This window comes from Balaenoptera musculus, chromosome 9, assembly GCF_009873245.2.
Source record: "Balaenoptera musculus isolate JJ_BM4_2016_0621 chromosome 9, mBalMus1.pri.v3, whole genome shotgun sequence".
Classification (NCBI taxonomy): Eukaryota; Metazoa; Chordata; class Mammalia; order Artiodactyla; family Balaenopteridae; genus Balaenoptera; species Balaenoptera musculus.
The window spans coordinates 41,732,213-41,749,612 of record NC_045793.1 but is presented as its reverse complement, the minus strand read 5'-3'; the positions used below and the strand labels follow the sequence as shown (position 1 = coordinate 41,749,612).

The window sequence follows — 17,400 nt, the reverse complement described above, 5'->3', positions numbered from 1 at the left end:
TATAAGAATTTCTTCTCACATTGCCCATCTTTTCTAAATCATACAGAGATATATAACCTAGGTCAACAGACCCAAACTTTAATCATTTGGGCTGCTTGTTAGAAGAGTAATATATATTCTGAGCCACCCTTCTGATGTGGAGCCCAGCAATGTGTTTCATTAACAACCGCCTCCGTTAACACAGGCTGGCATGGCTTTCAGCCCTGGCTCTTGGGTAAGCCATTTTAGGAGATTTGTTAAATTGCCACTAGGGGGAGTGTTTGCCAAATTGTGTGCTTCTGGTAAAGAGAGGGTGCTGATTGCTTCCAAAAGCTCAGACTTACAGAAAGAAAGGATAAAGGGGCAAAAGAAGAAAAAGGAGTCAGTGTTCCTGGGTGAGTAAGAGGTATTTTTAATAGAGATTTAAATATCTGGCAAGGAACAGCTGACTTCCTAGGGATTAATGATAAAAGGCCCATGATGGAAGCACTGGGACACCAAAGACCTCAGCATTTGGAGAGAGAGCATGTACTAGCTAGAACCTTCTCCCTCCATCCTTCATTTATTCCCCCTTCAAGGAAATGGAAAGTACACACACTACCCAGTGAACATTAGAGTCTGTGGCATCCTCAGTCTTGATATGCCATGCATACATGCTTTTTGTATCACCTGTGCACTAACTGAGCATTATCCAGTATAGTAGCATTTTGCCATCCATCAAATTCATTAATAATGTTTTAGTCACCTAATGCCTGTTTTCACCTCATTTTCAATGATAAGTTTTTAAATTCATGTTTCCTCTATATTTTCTTTGATAAAATTGTCAATGGTTGTTAGTTACTTAATAGAAGTAGTTCTTGGATTTACTTATTGTTTCTATTATTTCTCTATTATCTAGTTTATTATTGTTTATTATATCTTTCCTCTTGCCCCTTCTTTGCTCTTTTGCTGTTGTTTTCTAACTTAGGTCCTTAGTTCATTTATTTTCATTCTTTCTATAAAAATAATGATTTTTAGGGCTATAAATATACCATTTGAGGACAGCTTTGGCTGTCTCATGTAAGTTTTGGCATGCCATGTTCTCACTGTCACCACTTTCTAAATAGCTTTTAATAGTAGCTTTTATTTCCTCTTTGACTCAATAGTTATTTAGAAACCTGTTACTTTCAGAATTTATTAAGAACATTTGGCCATGTGACATTTTTTTAAAAAGTTGCATGGATACTTGAAAAGAAGGCATACATTCAGTGTAAGGTGCCAATTCAATATGTACCTATTGGTTGACAATTACGTTTTTAAAATCTATATATTTTAAAATCTATATATTTTATTTGAAACATAATATAGTAATAATGCAATGATGTTTTATAACAGCTATATTTTTGTCCATTCTTTTTTCCTTAACTTTTCCGTTTTCTTTTGATGATACTGATATGTTGTGAATAAAGATTCAGGACTTTTTATTATTTTAGTTTGAACATTTTATCTATGAAATGATTCCTTGTCCCATTTGATGGTTTTAGGCTTAATTTCTTCTTTGATATTGCTATCAAATAGTCAATAGTCTATTAAATATATCAATAGTCCATATTGCTATTCCTATTTTCTTTCTCTCCAACTTGTGTGCTATATTTTTCCTTCAAAATTTTTGTCTGTCATTTATTTAGGTGGTTATTTTGTGAGTAGAACATGGTTATATATTGTTTTTTAATCCAATTTAAGATTTTTATCTTTTCTCAGGAAGTTTAACTTAGTATGTATATGGCCATAATGGGTGGTATTTGTCATCCTTTCATTTCCTCTCTAGCTCTATGCTTTAACTTGGTGCACATCAGAATCACCTGAGTAAGTTGTTGGTGGTGGTGGGGTGTGTGTGTTGTTTTTAAACACACTTAATTAAGCCCCACTTGCAATTCTGGTTTATAAAGTTAAGGTGATCCAGGGGCTGGGTCTCTCAGTTTTTAAAAGAATCAATAGGTGATTATAACGTGCACCAAGGAATGAGAACCACTGCTTTAAATATTTCCAAAACAAACTCAAAATTACATTTCTCCCATAATTAAATTCAAGAGTAAACACACTTTCCTATATTCATCATATTGTAAAAGGTTTTGATTTTTACTAATATTTTATTAAGATTTATATTTTTTAAGAATTCACTTTGATGATTAAATTAAAATAAATATAAAAGTCAGTGTATACTTACAGCAAAAATAAGTACAGAAGAACATCATATTAAAAATAAAAGTCCTCTTCTGGGTTCCCCAATCTCATCCTCCAGCATTAACCATTCTTGACACTGTCTTATTCATTTTCCAGACTTTCCTTACATATATGCAAACACACACATACACTCATACACCTAACACACACACATAGACCCACATACACACACATACCAGGGATCATATGCTGTGTATTGTCCTCCTACCTTCTTTGTTCACTGAGAAATGTTTCTTGGTCATTTTTCCTGTCAAATATAGTTCATTCTGTGTAATTAACTCATATTATCATAATTTATTTAGACAGATACCACTTGGGTATCAGACACAATAATTTTGTTTGGGGAAGCCCACGCAAGTGTAGAGTGCAGTGCTCTTCACCATGGGACATTTTTCCAAACATACTAGTGACAGAATGGTGGCCTAGGACTGTCCTCTTGAAGCTGTCAATTTTGTTATTAACTAGATAATACTGTTCAATATGGTTTACTATCTTGTAAGCTTTTCACTCTTTACTAAGATCCCTGAGAGCAAAGTCTAGACTGTGTTCTCTTTGGATTCCTCCCATTTACCAAACACAGCGCTAGGCACTTAGTATTCACTTGATAAATGTTTTGTTGAATCAATGAATATTGATGACAATGCAAAACGATCACACTACTCTTCTGAAATAAGAGCTAAACCATTTCTTATTTTCTGTTTTCTCAAATGCAAGAACAAAAACTAAAACCCAGTGACTTAGGTATGTGGTTGTTCAATGTCAGAGCTGGTCACTCCGTCTAGAATCCCTTCACCAGAACTCTGCCTTGTGGGATCAGGAAGAAGCAGTGGTCACTCAGAAGAATACAGATGCACAGTGTAAGGCTGCTCGTGTGATGAGTCGTCAAGGGAGAAGCCAACAGAGCTGAACACCAGGATGGGCACACCGTTCCAGCTGTCACTACCAAGGGGATGGCCCCACCCCACAGAGAAGCTCCCTGCAACTACTGAGGACTTGCTGGTGAGGCCGTCTATGATTTTATAGTGTGAGAATAATTTCAACTGAAGGGAGCTTGAAAAGAATTAGCTGCAGAGATCTTCTTTAGCAAAGAATGAAAGGGCTAAAGATTTTGAGTTTCACCAAACACTATCTAAGAGGATATGATTATTATCTACAAGTACTTCGCAAGCCTTAGCACCAAGATGAGACATGAACTGTGTAAGGTACCTTCTAGAGGTATGAGGAAGCCTTGGCAGGTAGTAGTAATTAAAATACATTGAGAAAAATTGCATTTCATCTGGGGATCTAGGAAAGTCTCTCTTATCTGTTACGCAAGAGTCCCAAAGGATATGCTTAAATCATTTAAAATCAAACTGGGCCAGTTATTTGAGGACATGAGAGAAGAAATAATTTTAAATGGGAGGGTGTTAGGAAGGGAGGAGATAGCTAGTTTAATTAGTCACATTTTTCCTTTTGCTTTGAAGGGTTATAAACACCTCACTTTCAAATCTAGCTGGGAAAGACATCATTGAGATTCTAGTGACTCAGAAAAGCAATATCATCGAGAGATCTAAGTAAGCTTGGCATTACTTACCCACCGAATTTACTTTAAAATGTGTTTGGTCAGCTGTGCTTGGCTTTTGTGACTAGCTGTATTTGTCCAAAGGCTAATTAGCTGGAAGGGTAAAAAGATCAGCGAGCTAATCCATAATCTCGAGTGACTGATGAAATCTATCTGCCAACTGGTACCAGAGCAGATACTTTTTCTTTAAAGGAGTAATAAGGCATGCTGGCTATTTTCAAATATTAGCCTTTCCAAGAATAAGACAGGATAAAACAAGAAAAGGTGATCAGAGATTTTTTTCAAAAACCCCCTTCAAACATGTATATGGTAATTTCACAAATAAAACTTCTAGAATTCCAGAGGAGCATGCGGGTAGTACTTGCTAGGTGATTCATGGGTCTGGGGTGGTCTTAGGCAAAAGTTGTTCTTCTGGTTCCCAGTAATGAGCACTTCACTGTTGAGTACTTACGATGTGCCAAGCACTAAGAGTTTTACATGTTATTAACTCAGTTGGTTCTTACAATAACCTATCAAGGCAGGTACTATTATTCTTCTATTTAACAAGTGAGGCTATTTGGGCCCCAGGTCACATGGCTGGTAGGATTTAAAACCCAAAAGCGCTGGCTCCAGAGTTTTTGATCTTAAATGCTCTGCTGAACTGCTCTAAGGGAAAGGAAGGAGACTAGGGGCCAGGGCCAAAGTCTTCCTGGTTCCAGCCCTCCATCCTTAGATGTACTCTCATAACAGCTTGTGTCTTCTCCCTGTGTCTTTTCACATTGTCTTCCCTCAACGCATGTCTTACCTCTGTACCCAAATTTCCCCTTTTTTTAGGGACACCAGTCTTCTTGGATTAGGGACCATTCTAATGACCTCATTTTAACTTGATTACCTCTGTAAAGACCCTGTCTCCACATAAGGTCACATTCTGAGGTGCTGATGGTTAAGACCAGCATATCTTTTTTGGAGGAGGACACAATTCAACCCCTAACATGTATTAAGGTTGCTAGGCAGGTTTAAACGTCCACTTGTCTGCTACACCCCACAGTCAGTGCAGCTGGAGCACAGCACAGGTTCCCATCAAGTCTACAGGTACATCCTGAAAAGCCCAGCCATCTACATTCTCAAAGGGCACTGCTAGCTGATAGAAGGGCCAATATAGGGACGCTTGAAGGATTTTCTGATCTGTAGGACTGAGTCCAGATGTTTAAGAAATCACTCTTTGGCACTGTCCTGTTAGAGTCCCACATTTCCATCAGCTAGCCCTCGAGGTTGTGGGAGAACAGCTTGATTGAGGGGTGAGGTACACACTTGGGGCTCAATTTGCCCCATGAGAAGGAAACAAGCTCCCATTCATCACAGGATGGCCTTGAACTATGGAAAGTCACACTCCTGATCCTGTCTTCTAGGGCAGTGGTCTCCTAACTCTCTATTTTAAAAAATCTACATACTCTCTTACACATTTTTAAATTGACTTTGAAATTGTTTTTATCAAAGTTGAAATAGTCGCAAAGAATATAATTTTCAGTGTATTACAATATTGATATTTAAAAAATAAAATGGTTGCATCACTTTTAAAAATGTATCCTTGGATATACATACAAGAGTGATTTGATACCCATAATTGCTCATTTAAACATACATGAACAAACTCTTCTTAAAAGTTGGAAATTTTACATCCTCATTTTTCTCCTTTAATACAGGTCAGCAAACTTTTAATATAAAAGGCCAAATATTATTTTAGGCCTTCCAAGCAGTCTCTGTCATACCTAATCAACATTGCTGTTGTAGCATGAGAGCAGTCACAGACAATATATAGACAAATGGGCATTGCTGTATTCCAATCAAATTTCATTTACAAGAATAGGCCATGGGTTGGATTTGAGTCACTTTTGCCAACCTCTGTCCTAGAACTCAAATTCCCACTCTACTTCCCATTTCCCCCATTCTATCTTGATTCTACTCATATGGAATTTTATCATAATAGAATTTTATGCTAAAATGTCAGCTCTTAATCATGCTATCATACTTCTATGAAACATAAACATATATATATGTATATATATATCACTTGGAAGTCATACACACACACACGCCTGGGAGTCAGACAGACCTGGATTTGAACTGCACTCTGCCACTTACTAAATGGGTCATAAGCTAACTCTTCTACATTTCTGTTTCCTTATGTGTAAAAGGAGATATAAGGTCTTTTAACATTGCTCTTACCACTGTACTGAAACTATGTTAGGAAAAAGGATAGAGACTGAGAATCAGCACTAAAAGTTCCCTGATTCCCTACTTCCATTCATCCTTTGAGTATATGGGGATGCACTTTTTGGTAAAAACTTGTATCCTGATAGACCATGGCATGTGGCAATTTAGAAATAAGAGTTACACTAAAAATATTTTTCAAAGGTTTGGGAAATTCCATCATAAGGACCTGTGCATATGCAAAGTGCCTAGCACAGAGAGGGCACAATTCATATACCCACCAGACAGTGTTTCTGACATTGCTCTGGCCTTGAAGCAAGTGACTGGGCGTGAGCTTATGAAGGACAATTAACCAGGGATGGGAGAGAGAGACAGATCACCACACACAGCTAGTGTGATTATTGTATAGTTACCTACAGTGCTCAGATTTTGGGCTAAGAGATTTTCCTATCCACTGCTATTTATACCTCTACCCAGGTGACATGGAATTGCCACAGTTCTCAATCACCATAGTTGCATTCTTTGTCCTTTGATAATTCTAACAGTTAGAAACCTTTGGTAAAGTGAAAAAAGTTGGTTCATCCAAATTTCACCTTGTAAGTTGCTTTGCAAAACTAAGATAGTGTACAGTTCTTGAGTTTGCTCTTATAGTTCAGATTTTCTTCTGTGTTCATTTCCAACTCTCTGCCAGCAAGGCCGTAAAAGGAGGCCGGGAGGAAGCAAGGCAGAAGGTAAGGGCAGTTATTGGTCAATTTGTTGTCATCAATTTCTTTCAAATTGTTTTCAAACAGCTCTTACAAAGCCCCAATTTTTGAAAGTGGATATTTATTCTTTATGTAAATGGGCATGGAAATAAATGCATAAGCGAATGCATGAATGAATTAATGAATATATCAATAACTAGTGTGTTGGAAATTTTTCTTATCATAGCCTCTGTATTCTGGGCAGTTCCAACTTTGACAGCAAAGATTGCATGAAAAATAAAGCTCCGTGCAGGTTAATCCATAGATCTTCATAGACTATCTATGTTCATTGATAATACCAAGGCCTAGAACTTACACACAGTAGGCATTCAGCAAGTATTGGTTGTTGAATAAACTGAGAGAGCAAGGAAATGTGGTTATTGCTCCTTGTTAACAGAAATATATTAGCAAGTCAATTAATTTCTCTGAACCTCCCTTTCTTTACCCATAATTAGGTACCTGCATGCTGCTGCCCTCCTCTCCTTGCCCACAGGACCACTGAGCCCACATGTAGAGCCCTGGGAAGCCACCACCAGTGCACCGAAGCTGTCACTAGATGAAATTTATTTGCCGCCCCAGGACTCACGTTTCCTCAAGATCTAGGATGTTATGGGATTTCAGTAAATAGAGCACCATTGTTACAAAGGAAGAAATCACTTCTTCTCCTCTCTTGACAGAATATGTAATTCAGGGGGTGTGAAGTGCCTGGCTGGCGGCAGTGGCGGGGGGTAGGGGAGGGGAAGAAAGCTATCAAGAAGTGGTTGAGAACGTGCATATAGAAGAACCCAAAATATGGATGCTTTTCAAAGCTTTTATTGTGTTTTCAAGAAGAAGAAGGACAGAGCTGGTGCCATATGGCTAAGGTTTGGCTATCCAGAAAGATTTACAGGCCGTCTGCAGAGACCAAGACCATCTTGACTTACAAATGTAAAAGCCACCAATTATTTGTGGCAGTTCACAGCCTCCCTGAATGCCACAGGCATCTGCCTAGAAGCACAATATCATTTGATCTTGACTGGCTTCCAAAGTCAGGAAAGTATACATCACCATCCTGGAGCTTCTGATACTCTGCCTCCAGAAACATCTTCCCAATTATCCCTCCTCAAAAAACAAGGCTGAGTTGTTAGGAGATACTAGATTTGAAATAATAATAGTAATACCTTATGTTACAATCCACAAAGCACATGGAATATGTTAATTCATTTGTCCTCTAGACATTTCTATATGTCAATTTAGTGTAGATAATATCTATATTTTATCCATGAAGAAGAAAAATACTAAAGACTGGAGAGGTAACATGGAAAGACCTAAACCTTGCTAGTGGCTAAGCTGGGACCTTTACCTCAGGCTTCTGGTTCTAAGTGAAGTGCTCTCTTCTCTCTGGGTGGCCTCCAGTGCTAGCAGGAGTTGGGTAGTCTCTAAGGATTTAGGAGAATGATTTGAGGGCAGACAGCATGCACCCTGGTTGTCCAATTAGAGAATCTTCCATAGCCAAAGAGCTGAGCTAGACATTCTATGAGATATGAAAAATAAATGGCTTCTACCCAAGGAATGTAATCATACTATGTTCTCATTACATAGTGCATTACGGCATACTAATCACTCACACAGACATCACTCTAATTTTCACTCAACAGCCCTGTGAGATAGGTACCTTTACCTCCATTTTTACAGATAAGGAAAACTAGGGTTCAGAGAGGTTCAGCAGTCATCTACACAGTGCTTGGGAAATTTAGGGTGGAGAGGGATTGCCCATAAGGTGATCTTTGCAAATCTTGTTGGGTCTAATTTGCAAAGGCATTTGAACCTGGCTCATGGAATCTAGAATGGGGGCTTTGCCCCTTGATCTCCACTCCTCTCCAAAGCTGGAAGGGTATGGCCCTGCTATCACTATTGTGGGTACCAGAACGAGTGTCAATGGACAATACTAACATATCACCTCCAGAACCTGAGTCCCAAATTAAAGCCTTAAATGTTGAGGAGTCTAGGTCTAGGGGCAGTACGAGTGTTGGTGGCTTTCAGACACATTTCCTGCTTTGATACCACTCTTTGTAAATAATAAAGCTTCTGAAATGCAGATTTCACATTGCTGGCCCATTAGACATGAGTGGGCTCTACCTTACCTGCTGGGACCTATGGACTGGCTCTAGTTAGAAATGATTTGCCCTAAGAGGCTCTGACTGCATGAAAGCCATTAGCTGATGGGTGCTTCATTCCAACTAGGCAAGTGGATGTTAGAATTGCCCCAGATGCTATCTCGAACGTTCAGCTAGAAGAATTCCAACCAAGTCAGAATGAAATTTTATTTCATTATGTTCCAGGTCTGGGAATGATGCCAGTGAATTGCTCTCCTTGACAGGTCTCTCGTCACTTATAGCTCAAAGGAAGAGAAAAGTGAGCTCCCGAAGTGCAGGCTGCAGCTCTCCTTGTCAGATGGCAACACCTCCATGGAACAGCTGAGCAAGGGGATGAGTAAAGAACTGTCATTCCCTTATCGCTGGAACCCTGCATACTGATGATAATTCCCTGTACGTTCCTTTCCAAAGTCTTGCATGAGGCACAGAGCTGAGGAAAGGACCTAAGAGAGGGATGAAAGAATCATTTCTAGCTGTAAGCCAATTCTGATCGCTTGTCAGTGGCTGGCTTAGTGCAGTGTTAAGAAGGATCCCAAGGCTCTATCTGGGTATAGTGGGAAAGACTGCTATGATCAATGGAGCATGGGCCATGGAGGATAGATTGTTTCGAAGCTTGACATATGCAAGACTTTGGAAGTCACCAAGTCTAAACTACTCTTTACCCATGTGAAGATGCTGAGAAGCGTAAGGGTTAAGTGACTTGTAAAATTTCATTCTTAAACTAGAGACAACAATCCAAGACTACTGCTCTGTCATCTATGCAAATACTTTTCTAGTTCTGGATTTCTAGAAATATCACAGATTGTTAGAAATAAGCTAGAAAATTAGGGAACTTCAAAATCCTGTGATAATGCAAAGGCAATTATTGTAATGATAATTTTACTTACGTAACATACAGCTAGTTCCCAGTGTCTCTGCAATCACTGAAATCCCATAGCACTTCTTTCTACTCATGATTGACTGAGTGTATTAGCTGTTGGCTTGGCCAAATATTTAGCAGATTCACAAAGCAAGTCATCTTGCTCTTAAGATTCAACCCTGCCTATGGTTTAATCTACTTGGTTTGCCACTGTTGCCTCAGAAAAAAAGATTAAGTCATGCCATGGAAAGAAAGAAGTTGCAAAGGATCCACACAATTTAATCCAACAAACATTTGTTGAATGCTAAAGCGCACAAGGCATTCTCCTTGGCAATTCTATCCAACATGCTAGAAATGGATAGAGTTGGACCAGAAGGCATCCCTGATACTAGGGATGGTATTGAACTCTATGGATATTTTTCCTTTCTTAATGTTTTGTGTTATTTCTAAAAGAGCTCTTTATGAATGGAAGGTTTAAGAGCACCAAACTTGGAGTGAGCTTTATCCTTCCACTTGCAGATTTGGCTGAAACTGTCAATGCAGGTCATCTTTAGGAGGCTGGGATTGCCTCTAAGAAGGCTTTGCAGCATGTTATTGAAGAGGTTGATTCTGTTTTCATGGTTGCTTTTATACTAAAAAAAGAAAACTTTAGATAAGGATGCTATCTGATGTTGAAGGTAAAGATTTTAAGACCAAATTAATTGGAAGAACTATTCAGTCAGTAATTTCTAGCTAAACAAAATTTGTAGAATTGAATAAGATGACATCAATTAAATCATCCCTTAGCCTCAATTTATACTTGTCTTCATAAAGAATTAACTGTTTGCAGCAGATTTACCTTCTTATTCTGGTTTGCTTAGCTTATTATTAAAATGAAACCCACGTTCCCTGAACATACTGAGTTGAAGGAGGTAGTTCCAAAGCACAGAGAGTGAGTGGCAAGGCCAAGATATCTGAGGACTGAGAAATGCCACAGATGGTGTGTTGACTTTCTGTAATGGGAAATGGCACACCTTTTAATTCCCCCATGCGAAACAGTGCAATGGAGAAACCAACATTTAGCCACGTGCTGGGTTTGACACATGCCATGGTTAAAGGCAAAGGTAAACACATCTGTGAATACCAGTGTTCTATTTCTCTCTTTGTTACCAGGGCAAGTCTGCCAGGTATCTAACGGAGATAAAAGAGAGGAAGGTGCCACGGAGTGATGAGGAAGTGAGGAAAGTAACTGGCCTAGTTTAAGAGGAGAGTTAGGGTCCAGAACTGCACTGTCTGGTAGAGTAGCCACTAACCACACATGCCCACGGGAACCTTGAAACATGTGGTTAGCGTGACTGTGCAATTAAGTTTTTTCGTTTGTTCTGCTTTTTTTGTTTGTTTTTGAAGTTTTAAATTTTATTTAATTTTAGCTAATTTAAGTTTTAAAATTGATACTTCAGTTATTGGAAAACTTTTAAAGAACAATTTCCGTTCCTGAATCTACTTTTGTAACTGTAAATCGTGTGAAATCTAAATATAGATTTCCTGTGAAAATTCAGTATCCAAATCGTGTTGTGCTGTAAGTGTAAAATATATATCAGATTTCAAAGACTTAACATGAAAAACTGAATATAAATATTTTGTTAATAATTTCATAGTTGCATATTGAAAGGATAATATTTTGGACATACTGGGTTAAATAATATATATTACTAAAATGAATAGATCTGGGGGTTTTGGTTTTGTTTTACTTTTTTAATGTGACTGCTAAAAAAATTGAAATTACATACATAATTTGCATTGTATTCCCACTGGACAGTGCTGGTCTAGAAAGAGATCTGCCATATTGTCCCTGTAGGACATGATTTATTGAACAGTTATTTAAATTGTCTTCTACACATATGCATAACTGATGTAACAATAGAAACTACAAAATATTAGGCACACATAACAAATAACCCATGTTTTTAAAAGCTGCTACTAAGACCCCTACTGATTCCTTTTCCATATAGCAGTGTGGGCTGGCTTATATGCTCTGGTCTTTCATTTCTTTATATGTCAATTTGGAAATTTTGAGATCAATAGTTTTTCTTTTTCCTTCTAGTAGCCTAACCTTCCCTTTCATTTTTCATTAGTAAGTCTTCAGTGGGGATTGCCAGTTTATAAAACAGACAGAAATGGAGATGCTCTGGTTAAAGTGGGAGTTGAAGACTCACCACCCCCAACCACATAACCCCTGTCCCCTCAATGACCCCAACTCTGGGGGGCATATTTTGAAATCTATGTCGTTTGATGATTTCCAGGCCTAACCTGAGTCTTCAGTTGCTCCATCTTTTTATGTCCACTGTTACTACCTGGAATCTCTTTCTGAGCTGGGATCATCACTCCTGTTTACAAGGTCTTCAGAAAGCACGGTAGCCCTGGTAATTCCCACAGCCATTTCAAGACATGAAACCCCCTAGCTGGCTGCCCTGTTGTTCTGGTCTGTCATGACCCTCACCATTGCTATGGCAACTGCAAACCATTCCCGGCAAATGCAAGCAAAGGGTAGCCATGAAACTGGCGACCTTCCACCTCTCACAGATGGCCCAGGAGGAGCTGGTCTCATATAGAAACTGACCCAGTTCACACCAGTCAAATAAACACTCTGCAGAATAAGGTGGCACGTCACACAGGAACACAAGGGGGCGAACAAATGCAACGTTTTGGTGACAGGTTTTTACTTAGTTCAAAATTTTTTTCTTAAACGGCATTATTAATAATTCAACCAATCACCCCAAAGTGCCTTTCTAATTTGACTTTAATTATTGCAATGACTGTTTCACGCAACGCCCTGTGGCTTGACTCCACTAGTCAGACTGATAGCCTAGGAGACCTCCTTCCCTACCCACTCAGACTCCACCATCCATGAATGCAGCAAACAAGTAGATCGACTGTGTGAGCACACCAAGCACTTGCCAGCTTCTAGCTGGATAAACGTAAACAAGTTCTCTAAATTTTTGGTGACTCCATTTCCTCATCTAGGAAATAAGGAGTACAAGTAGCGCTGTTGGGCTGTTATAAAGATCCAATGAGTTATTACTTCTACATAAAATGTATTGAACAGTGCCTGGCACACAGCTAATGCTCGAGGCAGGTTAGCTATTCCTGTTGTGATTGATTTTATTTCAACTGCTGGGAGAACTGAGGAAACCTATGATTCTAGCTCTCAGTGCTGAATTTCAGGGATTAGATTCAAAGTATTTATATTCACTTTGACTTATACCGGGAAACTCTGATGGTCACTTGAAAATCTAAGGGAATTCGCTTTTCTTTGTCTTTACATTTATCTTTCTAATATGTCCCACATCCTGCAAATGCCAGGAAGAGGCAGTGGGAAGAAGCCTTCTCTCTCAGGAGCAAATAGAACAGTTACAAGCATGCAGTTAATTCTGGTCCCTGAAAGAGCATTTTCATTTCAAGTCCCATAACTCCAGTTTCACCAACCCTCCAAGCTCAGGAGTGAGGAAACCACCGTGATCTAGAATCATTTCCAAAACTTCTTAATTCAGACCTTCAGTGAGAATGCCCAGGACCTCATTCAGGTACTGAAGCCACTGCTTAAGCCAGCAGTTGATTGAGATAGGGCTGTGGCCGTATTCAGTGGACCCATTTGCAAAAAGGAGATAATGAACTTGAGAGTACAATAAATTCTTGGCTAGTCACGCAGGGCAGAGATCCTACTTGACCCTGAAATGGGCTGTCACTAAAGTGTTATGGGATTAGGAATAAATGTATTTTCTTAAGGCCAGGGGAGAGTTTCATAGCTTTCAAATTCTTAGACTTCCATGATCCAAAAATAGGCTAATAACTACTCTTAATTTTTTTTTTTTTTTTTTACATTTTGACTGCTTCCATAAAAGGCTGTTTCTTCTCTCATTCTTGCCAACAGGTGCCAGCACTTCACTCATGTCAAGTGACACTAGTGGGGGAGAGAAGAGACCAAAAGAGTATGGAGGGTCATTCTAATGAGATGACTGTCACTTAATGCACAGCCACTAGAAAACAGACTTCCTCCAAACTGTGCCTGTATTGAGGTGTACTGAGGAGTGAGATGCAGCAGGGAGAGATGCTCACACTCGCCTCCCATCCCATTGAGATTGGAATTCTCAATCCAGCACACCATCCTGAGCTTCTTGGGATCACAGGACAGCCTACATTTCTAGAGAGGTTTCAGCTAACAAACAGGACACTGACTTGTTCTGGCCAGGTTTCCCCCTGTGCTGTGTGCAGTCACCCAGAGTTGGGAGACTCTTCCTCTGCTCTGGAGAGTCAACCCCATCTCTTTACTGGTCACAAAAGTAGAAGGTCTCTCCTAAACACCCAATCGCCCTCACCCTGCTTTCGAGTCTTCCACAGGCAAAACATTCCTAGCTCTTTTGTTTCTTTACCCGTTCATCACAGAGCCCATTTAGGACACAGCAATTTCCATTGTCGAGCCATGTGAAGACCCACAACACTATTCTGTCAATAGGACATTGTTTTAAAGGATAAGCCAGTAAGATTTCCCATATATGACTCTTTCACGTGCATGTATTTATGAACCAGATGATAATGATTTTTTTCTCTATTCTCTCTGTTATTTGAACCCAAGTGGACTGTAAATAGAAGACATCAAGTGTGCTGTCAGCTTCCCTGGCACATAACACAGGAAATCACAAAATCAGCAGACAGAGATGCTGGGGAGAGAGAGGTTCTTAGGCAGAGCTAGAAGCCCCAAGTTCAGCCGCCACTCTCTGCACCCAAACCAAAGGCAATGCCTCTCCTCTTCACGTTTGGAAGGATTATAGTTCCTCTAAAATCCTACATTTGAGTGTAGTGCTTGAGTTCTGTCTTGCCACATATATTTTTAAGTTTGCAGCTAGAAGGGTCCCTAAAGGAAAAGAGTTTCTCCTTTCACACGCTGCCCCCCCCATTGCCTGTTTACAGCACTGCTTTCTTATTCTTCCTTCTTCTACCCAACAAAATTGAAAATTTCATCACCAGTGTCAGAAAATTAAACCCTAGGGAGCAGAGCAATAGCCCAGAGCACCCCTTCCCTGGCAAGGAGCCAATCGCTGAATACAACTTTGCAAACCCTCTCTGGTTTAAAAGGATGCAAAACAGAGTCATTTAGAAGCATGGTTTTTGACAGCTAGAATCTCTCTGACTGCACTCTAACTCTTTCTGCAAATAATTTTTTAAAAAGAGAGAGAACATATTTCAATTTGGAGACGGGTTTCACGAAAGAAGAAAGGGACACGACCTAGCTCAGTTGCACAGTTCCCGAGCAGAGAACGGCAGCACACCCAGAAGAGATGCTTCTTTCTGTGGCTGAGGGTCTGAAGAAGTGTTTGACAGACGATCGTAATAACATCTCCCTTCACAATGCAAACACCAGCAACACAATCAAGCAGCTCACAGCTCAGCTCCGTTCCTGCACCTTTCTCTCTCTTCCCAGCAATGCACAGGGTTGACTCTTATAAATTTAGTTTTAAAAGCATCTTCTTTTGAAATGGATCAGTGCCCAGGGAGATAATGCAAAACTCCACTCCTCACACTGATCCTAACTAGACAAACCAATATCCCAGTATAATACACAGTCAACTACAAATCCGATCATACCCAAGCAATGCATGCAGCCTTTGGAATACAGACGCTCACACATCACAGGAACCCTAGAATGCTTGTTCTTCCATGTGCTTGTTCCAATTCACAGTTTTCTCGGCAGACAACAGGACAAAGCTACATTTTAGCTCAGGCTGCTAATACCAGCAGACAGATGTGTACGACTGAGGTTTACTCACCAAGCTCCCGTAAGTCCATCTTTCCCAACTACAAATACTGCTTCTAAGCTGCTGTTGCCACCAAATGACTTAAAGTCGACCCCCAGAAGAACAATGTGCTGGAATATCAGATGGTTCCTGAGTAAGCTTATTCACGAAACAGGTTTCCAGTTGAGCCATGTGAATGGAGACCCGCCGCACACCTTTGAACGGTATACACTTCAAGTCCGGAAGAATAAGCATGTAGCTTTGCTTATGTTTATGGAGCTGGAGCCCAGGGGTGCTCTGATTGGCAGGAATCGTAGAAAGATCAGCCAATCAAAGGGAGCCTCCATTTCAGGGAAACTCCTGCTCATTTATTTAGCATCTTCAGAGATCATTGGCTTTTCTAGGAAGAGCTTTTCTCTTATAGTATCACAAGAGAAAACAATAACTTCATTTAATTTTAGTGCCCTATGCTCTTTCATCAATAAAGAGACAGCTCCTTTTCTTGGTACTACTCAATACTCTCCCCTTATAAGGAACTAAAAACAAAAGAAAAAGAGGAAGAAGAAGAAGAAGAAGAAGAAAGAGCTGGTGGTGGGCTGGAGATGGTTCATATTCATCAGCCTCCACCTTGTTGGGAGAAAGGAGGGGGGAGCTCCCGGGCTCAATAATTACTGATTCTGTTGCCATGGAAACAGACTGGCTGCAGCGAGTTGGATTCATGTAGAACATCTGCTGCCAGACCCATAATCAACTGCAATCTCATCTCTCCTCCCTACTTTCATTTGATTGTGAATTTGCTTTCTCCCTCCTCTTCTTCACATACAGTTTTTGTCTAGAAATGTCATGTAACAGCCTCACTCTGTACACATAGCACACGCATGCCAGGGGTGTTCACAAACCCATAAATGCCTTCATGCAAGAGTGAATCCCAGCAGGGTTCCCACGGGAGGATCCATTCTCTGATTCCTACTCAGGACGTAAACAAACACACACAGCCCGTCCTGTGCCTCCACCTCTAATTAAAATTTACTGTAAGTTACCTAAAGAATTAGTGGAGTATCTTTTAAAATATTTGTCATCTAACAGCCCTAAAAGCCCTCAAATAAAAGTTTGCAATGGCATTTCTCGGAGGGCACTGCGGCGATTCCTAGCAGACCTTTGGAATAAAGCGACTAAACCGGGTGCTTGCGGAAGAAAGCTTGCACAAAGCATTTAGGCTCAGCTTCTTCTCTGTATTAGCACCTCACCAGAGCACCCTGAATGCTGGGGAATCCCCCTGGGGATTTCCTCAGCCCATTTACATCCCCTCTGACTCCTCCCTTGCTTGCTCCAAATTCTTCTGGTTGCATGACCAGAGTTATGTCACACTTTGGATACGCTGCTACATTTCTCTTTAACAACAGGGGCCGCCACTGAGCAACGAATGGCTGCTTGGTCTGGTCAAACCCAGGATCAGACGGTGGTAATCTCCCACGTGGGTCTGTGGGAAGCCCTCAATTCTACAGAAACTGACTGAAAATGGCAAGTGTCAAAGAAGGCTATGATTCTGGCTTATGTTTGAGAGAAAGGAATTATTCTCTGTCCCATCATAATGAATCTCAAGGAGAACCTTTTCTTTTGTAATGGTCTCTGCAAGCCTGGTGCCCTCAAACTATCAGTGACACAGACCAGGGCTTCCCTGGTGGTGCAGTGGTTAAGAATCCGCCTGCCAATGCAGGGGACACGGGTCCCACATGCCGCGGAGCAACTAAACCCGTGCGCCACAACTACTGAGCCTGCGCTCTAGAGCCCAGGAGCCACAACTACTGAAGCCCACGTGCCTAGAGCCCGTGCTCTGCAACAAGAGAAGCCACCGCAATGAGAAGCCCGCGCACCGCAACGAAGAGTAGCCCTCACTCGCTGCAACTAGAGAAAGCCTGCATGCAGCAACGTAGACCCA

The 17,400-nt window shown here is 40.4% G+C and overlaps 1 protein-coding gene across 11 annotated transcripts in view; it reads right to left on the bottom strand.

Moving 5' to 3' along the window:
• Positions 1–17,400, bottom strand: part of ELMO1 (engulfment and cell motility 1) — a 554,248-nt gene that overhangs the window by 128,155 nt on the left and 408,693 nt on the right. The window contains exon 1 of one of the 11 annotated variants that reach the window (XM_036863270.1): positions 15,495–15,977. The exons of the other annotated variants lie outside the window; for them this stretch is intronic. The gene's annotated coding sequence lies outside the window, so the exon portion shown is untranslated. Of the gene's footprint in view, positions 1–15,494; positions 15,978–17,400 lie in introns of those variants that run through there. 11 annotated transcript variants of the gene reach the window in all.